Source organism: Notamacropus eugenii, chromosome 4 (assembly GCF_028372415.1).
Source record: "Notamacropus eugenii isolate mMacEug1 chromosome 4, mMacEug1.pri_v2, whole genome shotgun sequence".
Taxonomy (NCBI): Eukaryota; Metazoa; Chordata; class Mammalia; order Diprotodontia; family Macropodidae; genus Notamacropus; species Notamacropus eugenii.
Genome location: NC_092875.1, coordinates 168,470,427 through 168,494,474, shown reverse-complemented (window position 1 = coordinate 168,494,474; position 24,048 = coordinate 168,470,427). Strand labels below are relative to the sequence as shown.

At 40.4% G+C, this 24,048-nt stretch overlaps 1 protein-coding gene across 9 annotated transcripts in view; it reads left to right on the top strand.

Moving 5' to 3' along the window:
* The first annotated feature begins 4,760 nt into the window (after positions 1-4,760).
* The window catches only part of WWP1 (WW domain containing E3 ubiquitin protein ligase 1), a 148,422-nt gene continuing 129,134 nt past the window's right edge, over positions 4,761-24,048 (top strand). For 3 of the 9 annotated variants that reach the window (XM_072603640.1, XM_072603639.1, XM_072603632.1), the window contains exons 1-2: positions 4,908-5,072; positions 20,763-20,838. The gene's annotated coding sequence lies outside the window, so the exon portion shown is untranslated. Of the gene's footprint in view, positions 5,073-20,762; positions 20,839-24,048 lie in introns of all 9 variants that reach the window. The other 6 variants (XM_072603633.1, XM_072603634.1, XM_072603642.1 and 3 more) reach the window with 6 other exon arrangements.

The window sequence follows — 24,048 nt, the reverse complement described above, 5'->3', positions numbered from 1 at the left end:
TCAACTTTTCTTAGTTAGGCAAGGTAACATAAGCATTTATTAAATGCTTATTTACTATGCTTCAGGCCCTCTGCTAGCAAAAAGAAAGACAGACCCTGCCTCAAGGAGCTTACATTTTATTAAGACAACGTACAAAAGGGAGCTGAAAAGTAGAGGACAAGGAGGAGAGAGTGTTTCAGTGTAATTCTTATCAAATTAGGAATTCTAGTAATTTGTGTTCATGGGTTTATTAAACATTGGATTACTGTATTTGTTCACTTCCTGTTCTTGCTTGTCTAGTTTGTCCCACTAACCCACTTTTCTATTTTTTAACTGGTTTTGATTGTGACTAAATTACAATGTAGTCTGAGGTCTAATAATGTTATGCTTCCTTCATTGTATTTCCCATGAGACACTTGTCTTTTTGTTCTTTTAGATAAATTTTGTTATTTCTTTCTAGCTTTATGATGTATGTCCCAAATGTCTTAGTAGTTTTAAGCTTTAATAGCTATTAAAGTTAAATCTGTATATTAATTTAGGTAGTGCCATCATTTTTATTACAATGGCAAAGCTAAATCACAACCACTGAATGTCTTCAATTATTTGTTTCCTTTTATTTCTGTAAAGAGTGCTTTGTGGTTTATATAAATGGTTCATCCTACTTCTACAATATCTCTAATATTTCTCCCTTTCTCTCTACTCCCTATGGCCACCACTTTAATTCAGTTCCTCGTCAATTCTCAATTGGATTGTTGCAATAGCTTTTTAATTTGTCATCTGCTTCCAGTCTCTTCCCTCTAAAATTCATTCTTTATATAGTTCCCAAATTGGTACTCTTAAAGCAAAGTTCTAATCATGTCATTTCCTTGATCAAGAAATTCCAGTGACTCCCTATTTCCCCTAAGATAAAAATTCAGAGATTCCTCTGCTTGATATTTAGCCCTTCATAATCTCGTCCCAGTCTATCTTTCTAGATATTTTACGTTAACTTCTTCATGCCAGTCAAATAGGCCCACTTGCTGTTCTGTAGATACAACATTCCATCTCCTACCTCTAGGCTTTTGCATAGACTCTCCCTACATCTTGAATGCCCTCACTCACTTCGCTGGCTCCTTTCAAGGTCCAGCTCAGATGTTATTTCAAATCCGAGGCTTTTCCTGATCTCCCATTTGTTAGGGCTCTATTCAACCTCCGCACTCCCCTCCCTCCAATCACTTTATAATTTACCTGTTTTGCATTTTGTGTTCATTTATTTGTATATATGCTTTTTTATCCAGCAGCAGATAAGCTTTTTGAGAGCAAAGTCTACTTTATTTTAATCTTTTTAGCCATAATACTTGACACAGTGCCTTGAATTTATATTTGGGAATTTTTCTTTGACTAAGAATGTAAAATTGAAAATTTATTTTAATTCTATTAAGCTAAATTGTAATCAAGATGTATTTAATATTCCCTTTCACTGTTCCTTCACCCACTAACCACATCCCAGAGAAACTTGGTCAACCTTTTGTCTTGTAATTACCCCTATCTTTGTAACCCCACCTATCACCCACTTTCCAAAGAAACTTGAATAACCTAAAAGGTCAAATCTCATCAATTTAAGCTATTGTAGCAACTCCCATTTGAGGAGAATCTTTATCTTGTGACTCAAATCACCTATCTTGGTTGTGGTAAATGGGGCAGCTGCGGGGCAGGAGCAAGAGAGACCCATCTTCCTGAGTTCAATTCCAGCCTCAGACACTTAGTACCTATGTGACCCTGGGCAAGTCACTTAATCCTGTTTGCCTCAGTTTCCTCATTTGTAAAAATGGCAAGTCACACCCATATTTTTGTTACAAAAACCCCAAATGGGATCATAATGAGTCAAATACAACTGAATAACAACAAGGGGCTTTTAGAAGGGGAGAAAGAAATGATATAATCTTAATTCTGACTATGTCATCAATAGCCAATCAGAAGACACATCTGTACTGCTCAAGATTTTGCTCTGTCATCTTAGTAATTGTTACAAAAGACCCTGTCAGTCCTCACTCAAGGTCTTTGGTTACTGAGACACCATAGACCCAATTTATTGTTTACTGTTGGCCTAACTAATAAATTAATGATACCTGGAACTTTGTCTCTTAGTTTACCTTCATTTTCAAATGTAACAAATTGAACCAAATGACTTCTGAAGTCTGTTCCAACTCTGGAATTTTATATTTCTACTGATTCAAGTTGGACTTGAAGCTGGAAAATTTTCAAGAATAGGTCTTGTGATGGGCTTTATAGCTGTTGTCAGAGGACAAGTTTAGCTAATTTTAGAGAGGTCTATTATCTAGTTGGCCAAACAGTGATGAATTTTTGGCCATGGCAACTCTGAAATACCATTTATTAAATTATAGAGGTATAGTACTCTGCAGCAGAGAAGGATATACCTATACTGATGACATTACAGATCTCTGAGGTTTTGAAGTATGGACTGACAAACAGAATCTCCCACGGTTTGATTCACATCATCTTGGATATGTAGGCATTCAATAGCAGTAGGAAAGCTTGGGTGGAAATCTTGCTCTGACATTTACCAACTATGTGACCTTAGTCTTCACTTAATCTCTTTCAGCCTCATTTTCTTAGTTTTTAAAATGATGATGATACCTATGTGACTATACCCACAACTTAATATTTACCAAGTAACACATCAATTAAGATACAGTTGTGACAAAGACCAAAAGAGATAAAATATGTACAATACAAACGTTGAAGTGTCATATAAATACCAGTTATAATAATTATAGTAACTCCCTCACAGGGTTGCTGTGGGGATCAAATGGGATTGTGTTGAGGCTTAGGGGTGCTTAGGACCCCAAAATACCAACACGCCAGGTCCTGTCTGAATGAATTCGACTCAAGCCTTCTTTCAGCCAAAGAAAAGTAAATTTTATTAAATACCGGCCATATTTGGTAGACTCTTAAGGAACCTAAGCATTTGTGACACTTGTATTGACAAATGGGCCAGACTGAATCCGAGCTAGATAGAATCTTAGCACCTTCAGGGAGGCAAGATGTTTATATACAGAAAGGCTATGGGAGGAATCTAGGGGTGGCCAGATAGTCTGGGGTGATGGGAGGAGGGGCTTAGAGAGGGTTTGAGGAGAAGTCTAAGGAGGCTTTGATGGGACTGGGCTGATTAGAGGTCAAAACCAAGACAGTGGGATTTTGATGGGAAGCAGACAGAGGCAGTCCAGAGCTAACAGACAGAGGAGGGCTAGGCTAGATTACCGGTATTTTGATGGGATCAAGGATGGGAAGCAACCAGAGGCAATTAGACAAGGAGGTAATGAAAGGCTTAGGGCCAGGCCAGATCCACTGAAGATTCAAGGAGAGTTCAAGGGGGTTCCCAGAAGCCTGTACCCTATCAATAGTCTATATGAAGCATTTTGCGAACCTTAAACACTACGTTTTAGCTAATAGTGTTATTATAACTGTAGCACCTGTGCCTGAATGGGCTCGGGTGGTCTCCTAAACTAGGACAGTGTGATAAAAATGTATCAGATACAGTTACATGTTTGCCAATCTTCTTCTGTGTAATAGGGTTGGAAGGAGAGCTAAGCTGGCTGACATGAAACTTGTTCTTATCCGCTAGACTGGGTTGGTACTACTCAAGCACTTTGCCTTCCTCCTCTCTCCCCTAGCAATCCTGAGCCCCAACACGCCATACCCCTAGACTGCAAATGCACTGAAGGACACGGACAGGGCTCTCTTCTCCACAGAAGTGGAGCTCCACTCCTCCTGAAATGCCTTCGGGATCTCTGGTCACCCGGGGGCAGCCCGGGCCCACGCCGCGCGGGTAGAACACGTGGGCAGCCACCACACACTCACTGCTTGTTGGGGATTCCTTCTTGGGGCTGTTCCCTTATTTCTGAAGAGCGGGTGCACCGGGCCGCCTCAATCCCATTCCCTCTCCCACAGAGGCCTCGGCTGAGGCAGCTCAGACCGGGGCTGTCGTTCGCAGAACTTTGGGAGGAATGCCTTCATCACGCAAAGCTGGGGGAGGGAAGGAGCCACGGCTTTAACTTCCGCAAGTATCTGCAAAGAGAACGCTTTTTCGACTTGCAGATGGAAGAACGAGTGCCCCTGGCGGAGCGATCCCGCTGAAGTCCAGGTCGCCGGTCGTGGCCAGGTGAGGCCAGGTGAGGCCAGGTGCTCCGGCCTGGGGCCTCCCGGGGGGCGGGGTGATCCAGCAGAGGTGGCGGACACCGTCCTTCGCGCGGGGCCTGGGGTCACGTCCCGCTCGTTTTCCGCTCCCGCCGCTGGGCCGTGCCTCGGGTTTCTCCAACTGAAGCCAGCGCTCCGGCTGGCAAACTTGAGAGTCGGAGCCCCGGCTCTGCCCCGCTTCCTTTCCCGGGTCTCCGCGGGAGCTCCGCCCCTCTTCAGGTTCAGTCCTCCGCTCAGCGCTCGCTACGGCCTCCGCCCCCCACCCCCAACGCCCCCTCACTGCTGGGAAGACCAGGACAAGTTAAAGCTTTCACTCGGAGCCGTGTCCCGGTGGAAGCTCTTGCGCATGCTCAGAGAGCCGGCTTCTGGCTCAGCCCGGATTTGTCCGCGGCGGCCGTGGCGGCGCCCCGCGCGCTCCCGGGCAGGACGCGCGCGAGAGGACGGCGGGGTAGGGGGAAAGCCTCTGAGTGCGCTCCCGAGTGCGGTGGAGAGGGGAGTGGATGGGGCGCCGCTGCGCGTGCTCCCGGGCATAGTGACGGGGGGCGGGGACGCGCTCTCGGGGCGCGGCGCCGCGGACTAGGGGACGGACGGCGCTCGCTCCCGCGGAAGGAGGTGTGGGCTTGGACTCGGGCGGTGCGGGGTTCGGGGTTGAGGGTTGGGGTGGGGGGGAAGGGGGCCCCAAGGTCTGCGGTCTCCCCTGCCCGTGGGTCCGTGCGGCTGCAGGCGGCCTGCACCGCCGAGGGGCCGACGCCGGGCGGGTGCCGCTGGGAGATGGCCATCCTTGACTCCGAGGGGTGAGGAGAGCCGCCACCGGCTACTGAAGGAAGAGGAGGCGCCGCCGCCGCCGCCACCTCCCGGGCCGGCGGGCGAGGGAGGCGGACCGGCCGCGAGCCTCGGTAAGGACGCGGCGGGGCTCGGGCGGCGGGGCCCGGGCGGCGCAGCGGGCGTCCCTTCGCGGGCCGGGCTGGGGTTCGGGGCTCGGGCCCTCCCCGTCCCCTGGCCGCCCCCGTGCTCCCACCCCCTCGGGCCAGGCGGGGAGGGGGCGGGAAGGAGGGCTCCGGGGAAGGGGAGGGCGGCGCTCGTCCTCCTTCTCGAGTGGGTTCGTGGGTCTTTTCCTGAATGGGACCCGCCAGAGGCCCGCGTTCGTGTCCCGGAGCGGGGAGAGTGTTTTCGTGCGCCCGCGGTCCCGGGCTGCCTGCCGGCTTCTCTGCTCCGTCTCTGCCTCTGCCTCTCCCTCGGTCGCCCTTTTAATAATCTCCTCACCTTCCATGTCCGGGGCGCCCACCCGAGCCCAGCATTTTTCCGTGGCGTGTTGGTGTTGCTCCGCAGACTTCACCGCGCCGTTCCCCTGGCGCACCCCCTTCTGTGACCCTGCGGTTCCCCATGACCTTGCCGTTTTTATTCATCTCCACAATATCATCTTCCCTCTCTCTTTCCCTTCCCCCTCCCAATGTTTCGTCCGTGTCGTTTCTCCATCACCCCTTTGGCATCGGAGCGCTCTTTGGGGGTGTCTGCTTTGGGTTGTCTTAGACATTGACGAAGAAACATTGTCCATTTGCTTTGGCATTCCTGCTTCTCTGGACTTCTAGTAATCTGGTTTTGATTTCTCCTTTTAAAATGTTTTGTGTTGTGTAGGCAAACATGAATAAAGCGGGAAGTGATTTCTATTTCCACATAACACATAAAGTACATTAGAGGTAGGTGTGAAGAAGAGAAGCTTTACAAAGAAATTATTTTGACTTCTGTAACCAGAAACATCTAGTGTGTACTGCACATATAGGTTTATTTTAGTCTGTAGCTTCTTGAAAAATGGCATACGTGGAAAACTGTTAATTTAGGTTCACACTGCCCCACTAAGTCTGTTAATTTAAACTAAACAGGGAAATCAGAAGTACAGTGTATCAAACATTCAAAAGAAAGTGACTTTCAGAAAGACTTTGATTTGGGTGATTTTAAGTAGCAAAATACTTAATGACAAGTTAATTTTCATAGAAGTGACCTTTATAATAATTCCTAGCTAGTTAGCTTTAAAAAAATTAAACTTAATAGTGAACTGATAGGGACTGCTCACTGGACTCCTTTGGTAGTCCAATAAAGCCTATAAACCCCTTCTCAGAATGTTTTTAAATGCATAAAATAAATACGTATGAAAGAGGAACAAGCATTTTGGGTGGTGGGATGGGAGTGGGGAGAAAAATCATTTATGAGGATCCAACTGTGTGCTGGACATTAAGTCCTAAGGGCTTTACAAATGTTTTTCACATTTGATCTTCAAAGCAATCCTTTGAGTTAGGAATTCTTGTTATTCTCGTTTTACAGTTGAAGAAACTGAGCCAGAAAGAAGTTTTAAGTGATTTGCCCAGGGTCACACTTGAATTTCAGGACTTCCCGACTCCAAGTACAGTGCTCTATCCCCTGCGCTGCCTATTTAGTTAGAAAACCAATTATATTGAAATACAGTTATGTAAGTTTTTTTAAGTTCCTGGACCTTGGAAGAGATACAGAAATAATGCATAAATTTTATTCCTTTGTTTTTAACGTTAATAGTATGGTTATAATGTACTATTTTTATAACTCAATGTAAAAAAGGTTTTGTCTTCCAAAAGCATCATTTTGAGTTACAATAAATCAGTCACCAAGTATTTACTAAGGACTAACCATGTTTCAGCCATTGTGTCCCGTGTTGAGAAAGAAAGACAAAAATGAAATTCCATGCCCTTAGTCTGTCAACTCATTTATTATGCACCTGCTGTGTGCCAGGCAGTTTGCTAAATGCTGGGGATAAAAAGAAAGCCAAGAGACAATCCCTTCTGTTAAGGTTCTTACAGTCTAATTTGGGAGACCATATACAAACCTCTGTGTACAAACAAGATTACAGCTAATTGGAGATCATTAAGGTAGGGAAGGCACTAGCATTAAGGGGAATCTTTAAAGTCTTCTTGCTGCATATGGTACTTTAGCTGATAACTTGAAGAAAGTCAAGGAAGTTAGGAGGTGTAGTTGAGAAGGAAGAATTAAGGTTGTGGAATACAGCCATTGAAAAAACTTGGAATCCAGAAATGGAGTGTCAAGTTCAGGAGGGGGAAAAATCCAGCAAAGGAGGTCAGTGTCAGTGGATCTCAGTTTCTTCATGGGGGAGGGGGGAAGGTAGGTAAGGTATAAAAAAAATGGAAGGTAGAAAGGGGCCAGGTTATGGAGGGCTTTCTAAGTCAAAGAGGATTTTATATTTCATTCTAGGGGTGATAGGGAGGCACTGGAGTTGGTTAAAGGGGGTGTTGACATGGTCAGACTTTTGTTTTAGGAAGATTACTTTGACAGGTGAGTGGAGGGTAGACTGGAATGGGGAAAGACTTGAAGCAGGGAGAACAATCAGCAGGGTATTGCAATAGCAGGTGCATGAAGTAATAAGATCATGAACCAGGGTGGTGGTAGTGTAGGAGCACAGGGAGCCTATGTAAGAGATGTTATAAAGGTAGAAACAGAACTTTGCAATCAGTTGGATATGGGTGAAAGTGTGGAATCCAGGATGACATTTGGGTTGCAAGGTTGCAGCCTGGTGATTGGATGATGTTACCTTGGAAAAAAATAGGAAGGAAAGGTTTAGGGGTAAAGATAAGTTCAGTTTCAGATATATTGAGCTTAAGATGTTCACAGGACTGCAGTTTGAGATGTTCAGTAAGCAGTTGGATGTAAGCATGCTAACAAGCATAGATGTGAGCATGGGATAAATAAATTTGAGAATTATTTACATAGAATTTATAATTGAATCCAGGGGAGCTTAGATCGCTAAGTGAAATATAGAGGGAGAAGGGAAGAGGGCCCTAGAGCTTTGGGGGACACTCAGAGTGTGATCTGGATGAAGATCTGGCAAGGGAGAGTGAAGGAAGGGCATTGAGCCACGTAGGAGAATGGAGAGAGGTATGCCATGAAACCATAGAGAAAGGAGTATCTAGGAGAAGATAATTGGCAGTGTCAGGACGCAGAAGGTTCAGAAGGATGATTGAGACAAGGCCACTAGGTTTGGTAGTTAAGAGATCACTCTGGAGAAAGCATAAAGTGTTTTCAGTTAAATGATGAGGTTGAAAGCCAGACTTAGATAAGAAGAGAGTGAAAGGAAAGAAAGTGGAGATATTTATTATAGACAATTTTTTCAATGAGTTTAGCCACAAAAGGGAGAAGAGATAGCTAAAGGGTGAGAGTTATCAGGTGAAGAAGGACTAAGGTAAGAGGTTTTTTTGTTTGCTTTGAGGAAGTGGGTAACATGGGTATGTTTATAGTTAGTAGGAGAGCATCCAGTTGGCCTAGAGAGAGACTGAAGATAAATGAGAACTTGGGAGTGGTAGAGGAGGAGGCAGTCTGCTGGAGAAGATGAGGAATGGGGTCATTTGTGCATGTAGAGGTTTGTCTTGGCAAAGAGAAAGACCAGTTCTTTGTTTGAGACTGGGATGAATGAAAAGAACGTGATAGAAGGCATCTTAGTGATGTGAAATGGGTCTCGAGAAGGAGGAGCTCTTGATAAATGACCTCAGTATTTTCAGTGAAATATTAAATGTTTTCAGCTGTAAGGGTGGAGGGCTGGTGAGCTATGGAAGGCTTGAGAGATGAGAAGTTTTGGAAGAGCTGCTGTGTTGAGTGGGATAGTGAGTCAATTTGTGAGGTGTAAAAGGATTGCCTTTAATAAAGTGAGGTCTCTTTTGAGATTATGTAATGTAAATTTGAAGTGGACTCTAGTTTTTAGAGAGCTTGCATTTCTTTACATTAGACAAGTAAATATGTAAAAATATAGAGAATACAAGATAATGAAGGGGTGGATACTAGTGGGAAAGGGGAGGAGCTAGGTCTTATTGAAACCTGCTGTTGAACTGAACTTTGATAGAAACCAAGGATTCCAAGAGAAAGAGATGAAGACTGCATTTCAAGCATGGAGAACACTGTGCAAAGAGAGAGAGATGGAAGATGGACTATCATGTGTAGAGTGCATGAAGGGGAATAATGTATAATAATGTTGGAAGATTAGGTGGAACAACATTGTGAACAGCTTTAACTGCCAAACAGAAGTTTGTACTTGATTATAGAAGCAGTAGTAACCACTGGAATTGTTTGGTTTATTTTTGTAAACTGGGGGAGTAATGTGGTCAGGCCTGTGCTGTTGGTTCACTTGGCACTGTGTGGAGGAAAGATTGGAAATGGGAGAAACTTAAAAAAAAAAATTTTTTTTTGTTTTGTTCTGAATTTAACAAACACCAAATGAAATGGACATTTCCATGCACATAGTAGAACAGAAGATAATTGAATGTGAAATTACGAATCTCTTAGTATATTATCAATTCGAAGCCCTCCCTCACTCAAAAAAAAACAAAGTCAAGTGCAAGTCATGTCATTAGTTCTCTGGTGACATGGTCTTTGGCAGCGAAGGATGAACACACATTATCAGTTCAACATGTAACTTTCAAAGCTGTTCTGCTTGTCTGATTTTTTTCTACCCTTCCCTTTTTCTCTTTTGTGCCTTAAAAAGTCTCCAGTGAGACTCTTTCATTTTCTTTCTTTCTTTTTTTTTTTTGTAGGGGTTGTTATAACCCTTTAGCCTTACCTTCTTTCTTCTTGTAAGAAATATGCATGGTCCAGCAAAACAGATTCCCATATTGGTCATTACTTCTCTGTTGGGAGATTGGTAGCATGTTTATGTCCTCTGGAATCATGGTTTGTTACTGCAGTAACTAGAGTTGTAAAGTTTTTCAAAGTTGCATTTCTTTGAAATGTTGTTATTGTAGAAATTGTTCTGGTTCATTTCACTTCACTTTGCATTTAGATCTTCAAATCGGGAAAAATTGAGTCAGAGAGACCAATTGGGGGTTCCTGCAATTCTGAGCTGGAATCGAGGGCCTAGAATGCTGCTGTTGTGAGTAGGGAGAAGGTGGGAGAGGCAAGAGATGTGGAAGGCACAAGACTTGGCAATTAAATCATCTTCATCTGTTAGTTTCTAAATGTTCATTAGGTGATCAAACCTTCAGGGATTTTGAATATGCCCCTACTATCAAAACCTGTGTTGTTGGTTTTGTTTAAATTTTTGCACAGATGTATGCATTCGTGAATTCATTCAATAAACATTTATTGAGCGTCTCTTAGGATGACAAGTCACATGATTATAATGTAGAATTTTAATATTTGCAAAGTACTATACTTGTTATCTCATTTGATCCTTACCACCATCCGGTGAGATAGGTACTGTTATCCCCACTTTACAAATGAGGAAACTGAGATTCAGAGAGATTGGTTTACTTTCCCAGGGTCACATAGCTAGTAACTGAGGCAAGATTCAAAACTAGGTCTTCCTTACAACATCCATCATTCTTAGCTGTCATAACTGGTACTAATAGCAGATCCATAAGGTAGGTGATACAAATATCCCCATCTTAGAATGGGGTTGGATGTATAGATATGAGAGCCATCTGTAGTGGCAAAGAGATGATTGAATAGTATGAGATTTCGGGGAAGAGAGTGAAGAGGGAAAGAGAGTCTAGGACATAGTTGTATCCAAGTATTGGGAAAATGATAATGATCTTGTAAAGGAGACTTGAGAATCAGAAAGGTAGAAGGAGAATTGAGAAAGCAGTGTTATAGGAGAGAGTATCCAGGAGGAAGAGGAAGCTAATTAGGGTCAAAACTTGTAGAGAGGTCAAGTAGAATGAGGACTGAGGGAGGAAAGACCAATGTATTTAACAATTATGAGATTGTTGGCAAACTTGAAATACACAGTTTCATTTGAGTGGGGGGGGGGTCAGAAATCAGATTATAAAGGAGTAGGAAGTGTGAGAAAGATGAGGAAATGGAGGTGGTAAGTACAAATTCCCTTTCTAGGAGGGTAGGCAAACCTTACTAAGAATCTCATCGAGAATGTTGTTTCCAGATTATCAAAATTATTTGACAGTGAAGGAATCTTCGGACATGCATATTATATACTACTTCCAGTTTAGGAACTTGAGACTTCACAACCATACTTTACAACTCTAATATTACCCCCTTAGAGAACATAACATCTTCATTCAATTTACCAGTGGTGCCATTTGTATAACTTGAGACTCAGTATGTTAATCATTTGAATTTATAATTTAAGACTATTTAAATATTTTGAATGGAAATCAAAAAAGATATTTTCATCACTTCATTATTCTTATTTGATCACATAATCTTAAAAGTGTCATTATAGAAACTACAAAGTTGATTGGGGATAGTTTGGGGGGAGGTAAGTGCCAGAAAAATATTCTTAGTCTAAAAGATGTTAAAAGAAAATGTTAAGCATTATTGAGAGCGCAGGGATATGACAAAGTTCCTGCTTTCAGTTATTTGTTATTAAATGGCTACTATGTAAAATGCCCTTATAATGTAGAGGAGAGAGGATAATAGCTAACATATTTGTATATTGATTTACTAAGGATACATCATCTAATTTGATTCTCACACCAGTGAAGTAGATGAGAAAATCAGCATCAGGTTGTTTTCTCTGTGGTCACATTGTAGGTGATACAGAACTGGAACACAGGTTTTCTGATTCCAAGTTCAATTGTTTCCCCACTGTACTATTAAGGTAAGTGTACAAATAGCTGTGGTAAAAGGTAGAATGTGTAAGTGCTATGAGATAGCTTCAAAAAAGTGCTTTTGGGATTTAGCAAAAAAAGATCCTATACATGTGGTGTGATTAAGAAAAACTTCATGTAAAAATGGCATTTGAGCTGAGCCTTGAGGGATAAGACTATATGCTAGGGTTCAATTCAAACATGTTAAAAGTTTGGCATGTAGAGGACTGTGTTAAGGGAAATGCAAAGTTTAGATAAGGTAATCTTCATGGAACTTACATACGTTAATAGGGGAATATAGCACAAACATAACTATAATACAAAGTGATATATCTATATCAGAGGTAGTCCCTATCACTTGTCTCGGCCTCCTGCCCCATCCAAAAAAAAGAAAAAAAAGGAAATTCCGAGGGAAAAATTTTTGACAATTTGTGAAAAGGTGCATAATGGACTTGGAGTCAGAAGACCTGAGTTTGAATATCCAGGTTTCTATTTCATGGTTATGGGACCTTGGGTAAGTCACCTATGTAAATGAGGGTAATAATTACTCTGCTTACCTCACAGAGTTTTAAGAATCAAATAAGATGATGAATATAGAGTACTATGTGTTTGTGAATTATAATTATGGTCAGAATTTAAGAAGGCTAAGATAATGGGAAGGAAATTCCAGACTGAAGGTACAACTTGAGTAAGTGTGGAGGCTGACAAAGGGAGATATGTAAGCAAAAAATAAGAGAAGGGTCTGGTTGATTAATGGGGGAAGGGCATTTTACTTGGAGGTAACAAAGCATTGGAAGTGGGAAAGTGGATGGTGTTTTGAGGCCAGTAGGCATAGACCAGAAAAGGGAAATGAAGTTGGAAAGGTGGTTTTAGATGAATATGGAGAACCCTGAATGCTAGGTGAGGGATTTTAGATTATAATAGGCAGTGAGAAGCTATTGCATATTTTGTTTTGTTTTTTTAAACAGTAAACTACAGTGGTTCTCTGTAACTTTCAGGATTAAATATAAAAATCCTCTGTTGGCTTTTAAAGCCTTTTATAACCTGGTCTCTTCCTACATTTCAGTCTTCTTAGTTTACCTCACTGTGTATTTTTCAGCCAGGTAACACCGGTCTTTTGGGTGTTCCTCCCGTTTCATCCTCCATTTCCTAAGTCTGAACCTTTTCACTGGCTATGCCCTCATGCCTAGAACTCTCTCCTTCTCATCTCCACCTTCAGGCTTTCTTCAGATTCCTTCAGATCTCAACTAAAGGCCCCCCATCTGCAATAAGCTTTTCTTAAGTCCTCTTTAATTTTAGTGCCATCTACCTGAAATTTATCTCCAATTTCTATATTTTTATATTGTCTCCCCCATTAGACTATGTATGAGCTCCTTGAGATTAGAGAATAGTTGTTTTTTTTTTCCTTCTTTGTATCCCCAGCCCTTAGCGCAGTACTCAGGTTCAATAAATGGTTGTTGCTTGCTTGCTTACTAGGTAAATAACATGATCTGACCTGGACTTTAAGAAGATTGCCCTTGGAGTGGTGGGCTGGATGGTTTGGGATAGAGATTGGAATCTAGGAGAGCAGTTAAAAGGGGGGAGGGCAGGAAATGGCCTTTATGTTCCCTTCCAGCTCTAAATCTGTGACCTTATTATAGAAATCCTAGTGAACAGTAAGGACGAATTTAACACAACAATAAAAATGACACTCATTTACATGACAATGGAGAAGGAAATGGCAAACCACTCCAGTATATCTTTGCCAAGAAAACCCCATGGACAGAAGTCCATGGGGTCACAAAGAGTCAGACATGACTGAACAACTGAACAACAACAAATATAGTTTAAAGTTTACAAATACAGTGCTAGTACTGGTATTGGATCATGTCCTACTTAAGTTCATTATCAGATTGGTACAAGAGGGTGAGTTTTTTAGCCTAGGCAACTGCTAAAGACAATTTACAAAATTATCTCATGGTAGATCCTGATACATTCAAGTAAAGTTTGCAAAGCACTGTCTGAACAATACCCACAAAGGTAAACAGTGTAGCTATTATCTGTTACAGAAGAAGTAACTGAGGCTCAGAAAAGTGTAATATGACCTGCCAGTGATTATATCTAATAAATGTCAGAGTCTGATTTGGAAACCAGGCTGAACTATGAGTCCATTTTCTCATTTCCTACTCTTACTTCCTACTGGTTTCCTGGTGGTGGCAGTGAAAATGGAAAGAAGGGTATGGATGTCAAAGAATTTTTGGAGGTAAAATTGTCATAATTTAGAGGTGATTACTGGCTACCCATAAGTCAAATAACTGAGGTTTGAAGCCAGGGTACTTAGGAAAATTATGGTGTCGTAACAAATAGTAAAGTCAGCAAAAGATCAGGTAGAGAAAACTAGTTTGATTTTGTATATGTTGGGTTTGAGGTTCCAGTTGATATACGCAAATGAGGCTAGCTATAGGCAATTGGAAATATGGTTCTGGATATGAAGCAATAGGCTGGGGCTACTGCTATTGGAACATAGTTACTGGAACCACATAGAAGTGATAGTTGAAGCCATGGTAATGGGTGAGATTTCAATTTTAATTGAGAGTGAATCTGGTGAAGCTTCAAACTTTAAAAGTAATGGGAGGAAAGATCCAGTTTCTAGTGTGTTCAGTAGCTTATACCATTGCAACAGTCTCATGTTGGATCTCCGTGCCTCAAGTCTTTCTTCATTCCAATCTATTTTCCATTCAGTTGATAGTGATTTCCCCAGAATAAAGATCCATGTCAAACTCCTGCTCAGGAAACTATTGGCTCCTTATTGCTTCTAGGATTAAACACAAAATCCTTTGCTTAGTATTCAAATCCCTGTATAACCTAGCCCTCTTCTACCCTTAAAATTTTTTTTTTATTGATGTTTTCTGTTTCTTATATCACTGTGGTATCCAAAGTATCCTTCCTTTTTCCATTTCCTGAGAGCCATCCCATGTGAGAAATAGTATTTTTTTAGAGAGGAAAAGTATCAGCACAAGTAATCAGTACATTGAAAGAGTTTGAAAAAATGTGCAGTGTGTGACAGCTGTGGACCTCCTACCTCCACGAAGGGGAAGTTTAGGAGTGTCTTCTCATATCTCTTCTCCTGAGTCCCAGTTGGTCTTTATAATTTTGTTATATTTTTAAATTTTGGCGTGGTATTCTTTCCATTTAAATTATTGTAGTTACTATACATATTGTTTTCTTGGCTCTTTATTTTGCATCAGTTAATACAGATCTTTCCATGCTTCTCTGTAGTCATCACAAATCATTTTAAATCATTTTAGTAGTATTCCATTAGTAATATTCATATACCACTATTTGTTTGGCCATTTCCCAATTGATGAACATCTACTTTATTTCCAGTTCTTAGCTAGTACAAGTCCCTGCCCAAGCTCCACCTAATGACTGTTCTCTGGACCGTCCTGGCTTAGAGTGATTATCAATAATAACTGTTTCCCTTTTCCTTCCAGCTGGATTTAGTTATTTTTTTCTTTTGCTCATTAAAGGGGCCATTCTCTGACTAATTCTTAAAGAGGCCTATTCACGAATAGGCATTACCTCCCTCTAAGTGAGTACTTGAAAAGGCATTAGCCTAAAAAGGCCAAGGTCTCCCATTGCATCCTGGGCCATCTCCAGTCATCCTGATGAATATCTGGTTACTTGGTCCAGATGGCTCAGGAGGAGAAAGTGAGGCTGGTGATCTTGCACAGCCCTCCCTCACTGAAAGCAAAGTCAAGTGCAAGTCATGTCATCATTTGTCCGATGTCATGGTCGTCTTCAAAAACAAAGGATGAACACAAGCAGCTAGCACAAAAAGTGCTGATATAAATATTTTGGAGTATATGAGGACTTTTTTTTCCTTATTGATGGCTTCTTTGCGGTGTAAGCCCAGTAATGGACATTTTTTCTTTTTGGAGGGGAAAAGACAAGGCAATTGGGATTGGGTGACTTGCCCAAGGTCACACAGCTAATGGTAGGTGTCAAGCATTTGAGGCCGGAGTTGAACTCAGGTCTTCCTGACTGCAGTACTGCCTAGCTGTCCCCCAATAATGGACTCTTTATAGACTCTTTGGTTCAATGAATATGAACAGTTTAGTCACTTTATTTGCATAATTCTAAATTACTTTCCAAAATGGTTGTGCCATTTCCAGCTCTACCAACAACGTATTAGTGCCTATCTTCACGCACTCCTGTCAACATTAACTATCTTCTTTTTTTTTGTCATTTTGGCTAATTTGTGTGGTATGCCCTTCCTACTTTTCAAGTCTTCTTACACTTTCCTTCCCACTCCTCACTATTCAATCTAGTGCCTAAAGTGGTCTTCCTCTTCAGTTCTACCTACTCCCTTCCCTTAAGTCTCAACAAAAATCTCATCTTCTATAAGAATCTTTTCCCAACCCTTTTTAATTCAAGTACCTTTCTTCTGTTAATTATTTACTATTTTTTCTATATGTGGTTTGTTTATAGATATTTATCTCCCTCATTAGATTGTAAACTCCTTGAGGACAGGGACTATCTTTTGCTTTTTTTTTTGTATCCTCAGCACTTAGCACAGTGTCTGGAAAATAGGTGTTTAACAAATGTTTATTGACTGACTGGTATTTTTTATCTTGGTCTTCTAGGAAAGTATATAAGATCTTAGACTAGTGGACAGTCATGTATTTCTTTAACTTTTAGAGAAGTTAGGAAAGGGATGCATTTGCAAGGGATTGTTTCATTTGCCATCTAATCCTTGGAAGCAATCTGTGCATTGAAGACAAAATTTACCCAGTGTGGGTTTGGTTTTTTTTAAACATCAAAGAGGTACTGTTCTTCATATGAAGATGAAACTATTAGTTCATCGTAAGTAGGTGGTAGTATTATATTTATTTTAGATTACTCCATCCACATACCTTTGTGATTTTTGCTGGTCAGTATTAGGTGTAAGATATGTGACTATAATATATCTTCTAATAGTAGATATATTCATTTATCTGTGGCCCTATGGATGCCAGTATTCCCTCTAGCCCTGCAAATCACAGCATATCTATGCCTGTTTAACTGTGTTCTTCTGCCAGTTCTCCCCAGTGGGTCTACCCGGTGTGTTAAGTCCTTTTCTCTGTTTTCTCTTGAAATTGTGTGGGTACCAGTGGAGCATAGATGTCTTTCTGACATCTGTTGTTCTATGTCTGTGGGACCAGCCGTATATCATAAGTTGAGTGATTCTGGCAGTTACAGGTTAAGATTAGAATAGTGCACTGGACAATGCTGGATTTGGAACCAAAAGACTTGGGTTCAAATTTTGGCTGTTCCACTGTGTTTGTCATAAGTGACTTGGATAAGTCACTTAACCTCTCTGGATATTAGTTTCCTTATACAAAAAAAAAAAATGAGGTAAACCAAAAGAATTCCAAAATTGCTTCTGGCATTGTCTGTGGTCCTGCGATCTGTCTTGCTTATCCTTTCAAGCCAGGATCTCTTCCAGTGTATTAATAGCTACAAAATTGCTAATAAATTGACTAAAAAAGCCCCTCCTGGATCACTGCCTTGTTGTGGCATAGGGGCTTACATAGCTCAGTGAATGCATGCAGGGTTACCCAAGATGGATAGGTCATGGGGGAGAGCTGTGGCCCCCCAAAAGTCCCTAAAACCAGTGATCTACTGGAGTAGGAAATAATAAACCACTTCAGTATCTTTGCCAAGAAAATCCCACAGAAAAAGTAGTCCATGGGGGGCACAGAAGAGTTGGACACTAGTGAATGATGGAACAGCAAAGATGCTGAACTAGTAAGGAAGATGGGAGTTCAGATTTTGCCTTAGATACAGTTATTAGCTACGTGACCTTAAGGCATTTCCCTTAACCTCTTCCTCTGTTTCCTTATTTCTGAAATGGAAATGATAATAAGAGTAGTTATTACCCAGGATTGGTAGGATTGAGGTAACATGTAAAATATTTCGCAAACCTTAAAGGTCTATGTAAATGCTAGCTATTATTTATTTTAAAAGTATTCATAGGATTATTTTATTTTATATTATATTTATATTATATATATTATATAAATATATAAAATATAAATATATATATTTTATATTATATTATACATATATTTATATAATATATATAATTATATTATAATTATCCCTAGGATATATGAAAGATTTAATTTAAAAAAAATGTTTTATTTATAATTTTAAAAGAATGAATAGATCCTTTAAATCGGGGTTAAAGCAGATATTTTTGAAGAACTCAAACACTGTGACTTTTAAAAACATATAAATTGCCCTTTTTGTTAAAAATAGTGAACACAATTAAGCACGGAGCAGTATTGGGAGGCAATTGAGATCTGGGTTCAGAATCAGGAAAATCTAGATTAAAATCCAGTTTTAGTCCCTGGCCGGGCACTTAACCGCTGAATACCTCTAGCAGCTCTTGATTTGCATACATAGGGAAGTTCCTTACTGGGAGTTTCAGATTCCAATGAAATCACAGGTCTGGTGTTTTTTTTTTTTTTTCAAGTATTTACAATAGTTTGCAATACAACAGAAAATTCAATAAACATTTTTCTAAGTTTTTTTCTTTTTTAAAAATAATTTTCTTTGTTCAACAGTTAAAAGAAGACTGTATATGAAACCATTAATTTTTATTATGTATAGCTTGTTTTTTCAAGTATGTAGTATATTTAATGGTATAGTATCAACACACTGGCCTATATGTTTGTATCCCTTTTTGAACTTTCTTCTCTCATTAAAATTTCTAAGTTTCATTGTCATGGTTTTTTTTGTATCCCTGTCAAATTTTCCTCCACTCTCAACCTCCCACAAAAATAAAAGCTCTCCTTTGTAACAAAAAGTAGAATTCATACCTTGGTCATATCTGAAAATGTATTTTTCATTCTGTACTTTTCTAGTCCATCATCATGCTGCCAAGAGGTGGGAAACATTTTTCATTAGTCTTCTGAAGTTATGATTGGTTATTGTTTTGGGTGGTTTTAAAGTTCATGTCTTTCAAAACTTTTTTCTTTACAGTTCTGAAGTCATTATATAAATTGTTCTTCTAGTTCTATTCTTTTCACTTTTCAGCAATTCATAAAAGTTTTCTCAGGTTTCTCTGAGTATAATAATATTCTAATTTAGAGTATAATAATATTCTAATATATGCATATACTTTAATTGGTTCATGCATTCCCCAATTAATGGGTATCCATTTTGTTTCCAGTTCTTTCCTACGAGAAATGCTGTTATTTTATACACATAGGTTATTTTTCTTACTTGGGGGGGATATATTCCCCAGGGATGATATTGCTAGATTATAGAATTATGCAAAGTTTAGTGACTTTTTGGTTATATAGTTCCATATTGCTTTACAGAATGATTGTCTTGGTGTTTTTTCAAGTGACTTTGTTATTAGTTTGTATGACTTTGGTCCAGTTACTCATAAAGTCTCTATACAGCCTGTTCTTCATTCAAAAAATAGGAGCAATGGTACTTGTACTGTCTATATGAAAGGCTGGTTGTGGAGAAAGCATTTTATAAACATTAAAGTGCTACAGGAATTTATATTTTGATTAAATAAACACTTACTTAAAACTTCAAAAAATCTGTGATTTCATTGTTACATTTACTTCCTCTAATGTACGCCCACTTCATTAAGTTGTTTCTTCCTCCTCTCCTCCTCTACCCCCAAATAATCATTACTGGCTAGCCTTTTAACCCAAGAGATAGAATGGAATTCAGAAGTCATCTATTCCAGAGTGCACAAAACAGAATTGTCTCTAAAATGTTCTCAAGGAATGGTCTTCCAGCCCTTCATGAGATAATATTTGTACAACACTTAGCATAGTACCTGGCATGTTGTAGGTACTTAATAGCACCCTTCCTCTTTTTCCCTTCAATGAAGATCCCCATTTGTATATGCATTCACACCTTCTGATGCTACACCTTTCACTTTTGGCTGCATCTATTGTGAGGCTTAGATAGGAGGTAGGTATTTGAGGGTGGTGAATGTGAAGATCAAGATTTTATACTTTATTTAGCAAGTAGTAGGACATGACCAAAAGTTTTTGAGGAGAGGAAAGGTGTGATTAGAATAGTGCTTTTCCCTGAGGGTAGCAATATGAAGGATGGATTGAGAGGAAATCGACTAGAAGCGGGAAAACAGAGAGGAAACTAACAACAACCTAGAAGAGAAGTGAGATCCTTAGATAGGAATGATTGTAGGAATTACTAATTTTGTTCTCTGTAGTTCCAGAAAGACCATAGGTGAAAGTTGTATGAAGGCAAATTTTAGGTTATTCTATATATTCTCTCTCCCCCCACCCCCCGTGTGTGTGTGTATGTGTATGTGTGTGTGTGTGTCTTAGAATTGTACAAAAATGGTGTTAGCTACTTCATAAGCTAGTGATTTGCTGATCACTAAAGATGTTCGCATACTGAATAACTGTTTTAGAGTACTCCAGGAGGAATTTATGCTTTGGCTAGGTGACTGAACTAGATAACTTTTGAGGTATCTTCTAGTTCTGAGATCCTGGAATTCTATGGAAAGATTTTAGGCATTAAATGCAGACAACTTTCTGTATTTTTTTGAAACCTCAGAATTTACCAACATAAACTGTGATGTAGTACTTTTATACATGCATTATCTCATTTAATCCTCAAAAATTATCATGATGTAGGCCAGCAGCTATTATCTCCAAGGTCACTCAAATAGAATATGTGCACATTGTAGCCCTTTGACTCCTGGTTCAGTGCTCTTTTCCCTGCACTAGTCTACTTTTCATGTTTAATGGAGGCAGTTTAACAAATTTGGAAAGGACCTTAGTGGAGGCCACAGTATAATCTGTAACTGAATGGTAATCTCTTATTTCTATAGCGCTAACTTTAAGCTTTTCCTTGACCTAACCTTTACCTTATTAAAATAACCTATACAGGAAGATCTTGTAATTTCTGTTGTATTGATATGAAAACTTCCTGCCTGCCTGTTCAGTAACATTTTATTTTGCAATAAACAATCATAAATGTTTTATCTTTTAGGGAAGAAGAAACTGCTGCTTTTGGAGAAGACTTGGGTTTAAATACCAGTTCGACCCTTTAATTCGTTTATCCTTGAGTAAGTCATGTCATCTGTCTGGACCTCCTTAACATATTTCCCACTACCTCTGCTTTTCTTATCTCTCCACACTACTTGATTCCTTATTTCAGTCTCCCATAACCCACCAACCCCCAAAGTCTATACTAGACACTGCAGACAACAAACTTTCCTTCATTTTAAATCTTTTCTTTTCCCACTGCTTCCATCTTCTGGCTGTCTCTGAGACTGGCTTCCTCCTGATGACACAGCCTCCCTGACAACCCTTTTCTAGCATTGGCTTCACTTTCACTGATTCCCCTTGAGTCACTTGTCAAGGTGGGGGAGTTGGAATACTCCTTGTTCCCCATTGCCACTTTGAGGTTTTCCCTCTACCACCATCACTCAGTGACTTCTCCTCTTTTTAAATTCATGGAATTCACATCTACCATCCAATCAAAATTCTGATAACTGTTGTCTGCCTACCTTCAGAACGCTTCTCTTACTTCCCCACTGAGTTCAGTATCTGGCTCACGGTCTTTTCTCCCAAATTCCTGCCCTCATATTAAAACACCCTAACCTCCCAGCTTCGAAAAGTGTTCATTTCCCCTGACCTTACTTCACCATCCCACCTTTTCCCCACACAAAGAACATCATACCCTTGACCTTGCTGTCATGCCTGCATACCTCCATGTTCATGAATTATGAAATTCTTTTATTTGATCACAATCTATTGACTTTCCACCCCTTCCTCTGCCTTCCAGTGCAAAACTCTACTCTTTTTTCACACCGGACAGTTCCTCAACCTTTCAGTTTTCTTTCAGGACATTACCCCTAAACTAGCCACATGCTCCTTTGCCCGTCTTTGACTTTTTAGTGAACCAGTTCAGCTCTGCCTTGTCCCCTTCTCCAGTCCCTAATTCCCTTATCCTGTTGTCAGTTGTGCCCTACCAAGCCTCAGCCTTGTATCGCTCTCACTGTCTGTTGCTTTCATTCTATACATACACTCCTGAATGAATGCAGAGAAAATCATACAACTATTCTGACTGGATCCAATAAAGATTTATATTACATTGCTTCAGCTGCGCCCTTGTGGCAGCTAAACAGTTGCTTTACACCTTCCTAATTAAATCATTATCACTCAGCACAGCAACTTTTCCAAAATTTTTCATTCCTCCTCAAACCTCTCAAGGCTACTCTTTTTACCCACCTACTCTGCTGAGAACCTTACCTCATTTCTTGCAGAAAAAATTGAGCCTATTTCCTGAACTTTCCATCTGTTCCTCTCCTCATTTCATATAACTGTGATACCTTCTGCTACTGTCTTCCCCTTTACTTCTGTTTCACATGAAGAGGTGGCCCTTTTTCTTACCAAGGCAAATCTCTCCATGCACAAGTGACCCCATTCCGTCATGTCCTCTCTGGTAGGTTGCTGCTCCCCCACAACAGCCTTATCATTCCCACTATCTCCAGTCTCTCCCTGTGTAATGGGCTGCTTCCGTATTGCCTACAAAAGCACCCATGTCTCCCCATCCTCAGACTTCCACTTGATCCCTCTTTCCTTATTAACTATTGTCTTCTGCCTAAACTTGAGAAGGGTCTTTCTATAACGGGTGCCTCCAGTTTCTCTCACTCTCTTCTTCATTCTGTAATTGGGCTTCAGCCCTCATCATTCAACCAAAGCTCTCTCAGAACTTACCAGTGATTTTCTTAATTGTCAAATCTAATGGCTTTTCTTAGTCCTCATCCTTTTTGACCTTTATATAGCCTTTTACACTGTTGAACATTTTCTCCTCCATATTCTAGGTTTTGGGGGCACTAATCACTTATAGTTCTCTTCCTGCCTGTTTGACCACCCTCTTCTTAGCCTCCTCTACTGGATCTTCATTTAGGTCGTGCCTGCTAACCATGAGTGTCCTACTCTAGTCCTTCTTTTCTTTTCTCTCTATACTATTTCACTTGATTTCATCAATTCCTATGGATTCAGTTATCATCTCTACGCTGGAAGATTCTTAAATCTACTAATCTATCTGCTGACCTCCAGTCTTGCATCTACAACTATCTGTTAGGCACCTTGAACTGGGATTTCCATAGATATCTTAAACTCAGTGTGTCCCAAACTAAACCCAAACCCTCTCTCTTTCCATACTTATCTGTCACTGTTAAGGGCACCACCATTCTCTCACTTTCTCAGGCTTATAACCTGAGTGTCATCCTTGACTCCTCACTATCTCTCACCCTCCACATTCAATCTGTTGCCTCTTTTTGCCATTTTAATATCTCTGAAATATACTCTCCTTCTCCCCTCTTATATGCTCCCACCCTGGAATGGTCCTCATCTCCTCAGGGAATAGCTTAGTGGTTGATCTGCCTGCCACAAATGTCTTCTCACTGCAGTCCATCCTCCATTCAGCCTACAAAGTAATTTTCCCAAAGCACAGGTCTAGGTCCGTAAACTCTAGTAACTCCCTGTCATCTCCAGGATTAAACGTAAAATCCTCTGTTTAGCATTTTAAAGCCTTTAATAACCTAGTTTGCCCCCCTTCACCTGTTAATGCCCCCCCCTGTCCATTTTTGTTACACCTTATACACACCCATGAGCTCTTTGTTTTAGTGATACTGACCTTCTTGCCTGCTCCTTGAACAAGACACTCCATCCCAGCTTCAAGTATTTTCATTGACTATCCCCCATTCTTGGAATGCCCTCCCTCCTCATTTCTACCTCCCAATTTCCCTTGTTTTCTTCAAGTCTTCAATCTTCTACAGGATATCTTTTCCCAGTCCCTCTTAATTCTAGTGCCTTCACCTTTGATTATTTCCTGTTTATCCTATATGTTTTTTTGTAGGTTCTTCATTAGATTGTGAGCTCCTTGAGGGCTGGGACTGTCATTTCTTTGTAGCATCAGCATTGAAACACAGTGCCAGGCACATAATAATTCCTTAATAAATGCATGTTGACTGACTAAAATGATACTGTTGAACTTGATCATCTTTAAAGCCCTTCATAGCAATGAATCAATCAACAAGCTTAAGTTGACAACTTGATATGTGCCTGGCATTGTGCTGAGGATATCAGTATAAAAATAGAACAGTCTCTTCACTAAATGAGATTATATTCTAATGGGAAGTATAACATAAAATGAGAAATGGTGTCCAGACAAGGCAGTTTTTGGTTTAGGCACACAGAGATTACCAGTGGAGGTGTAGGGCAGTAGGTAGTTATGTCTTTTCCAATAGCAATTTTGTGTGTAT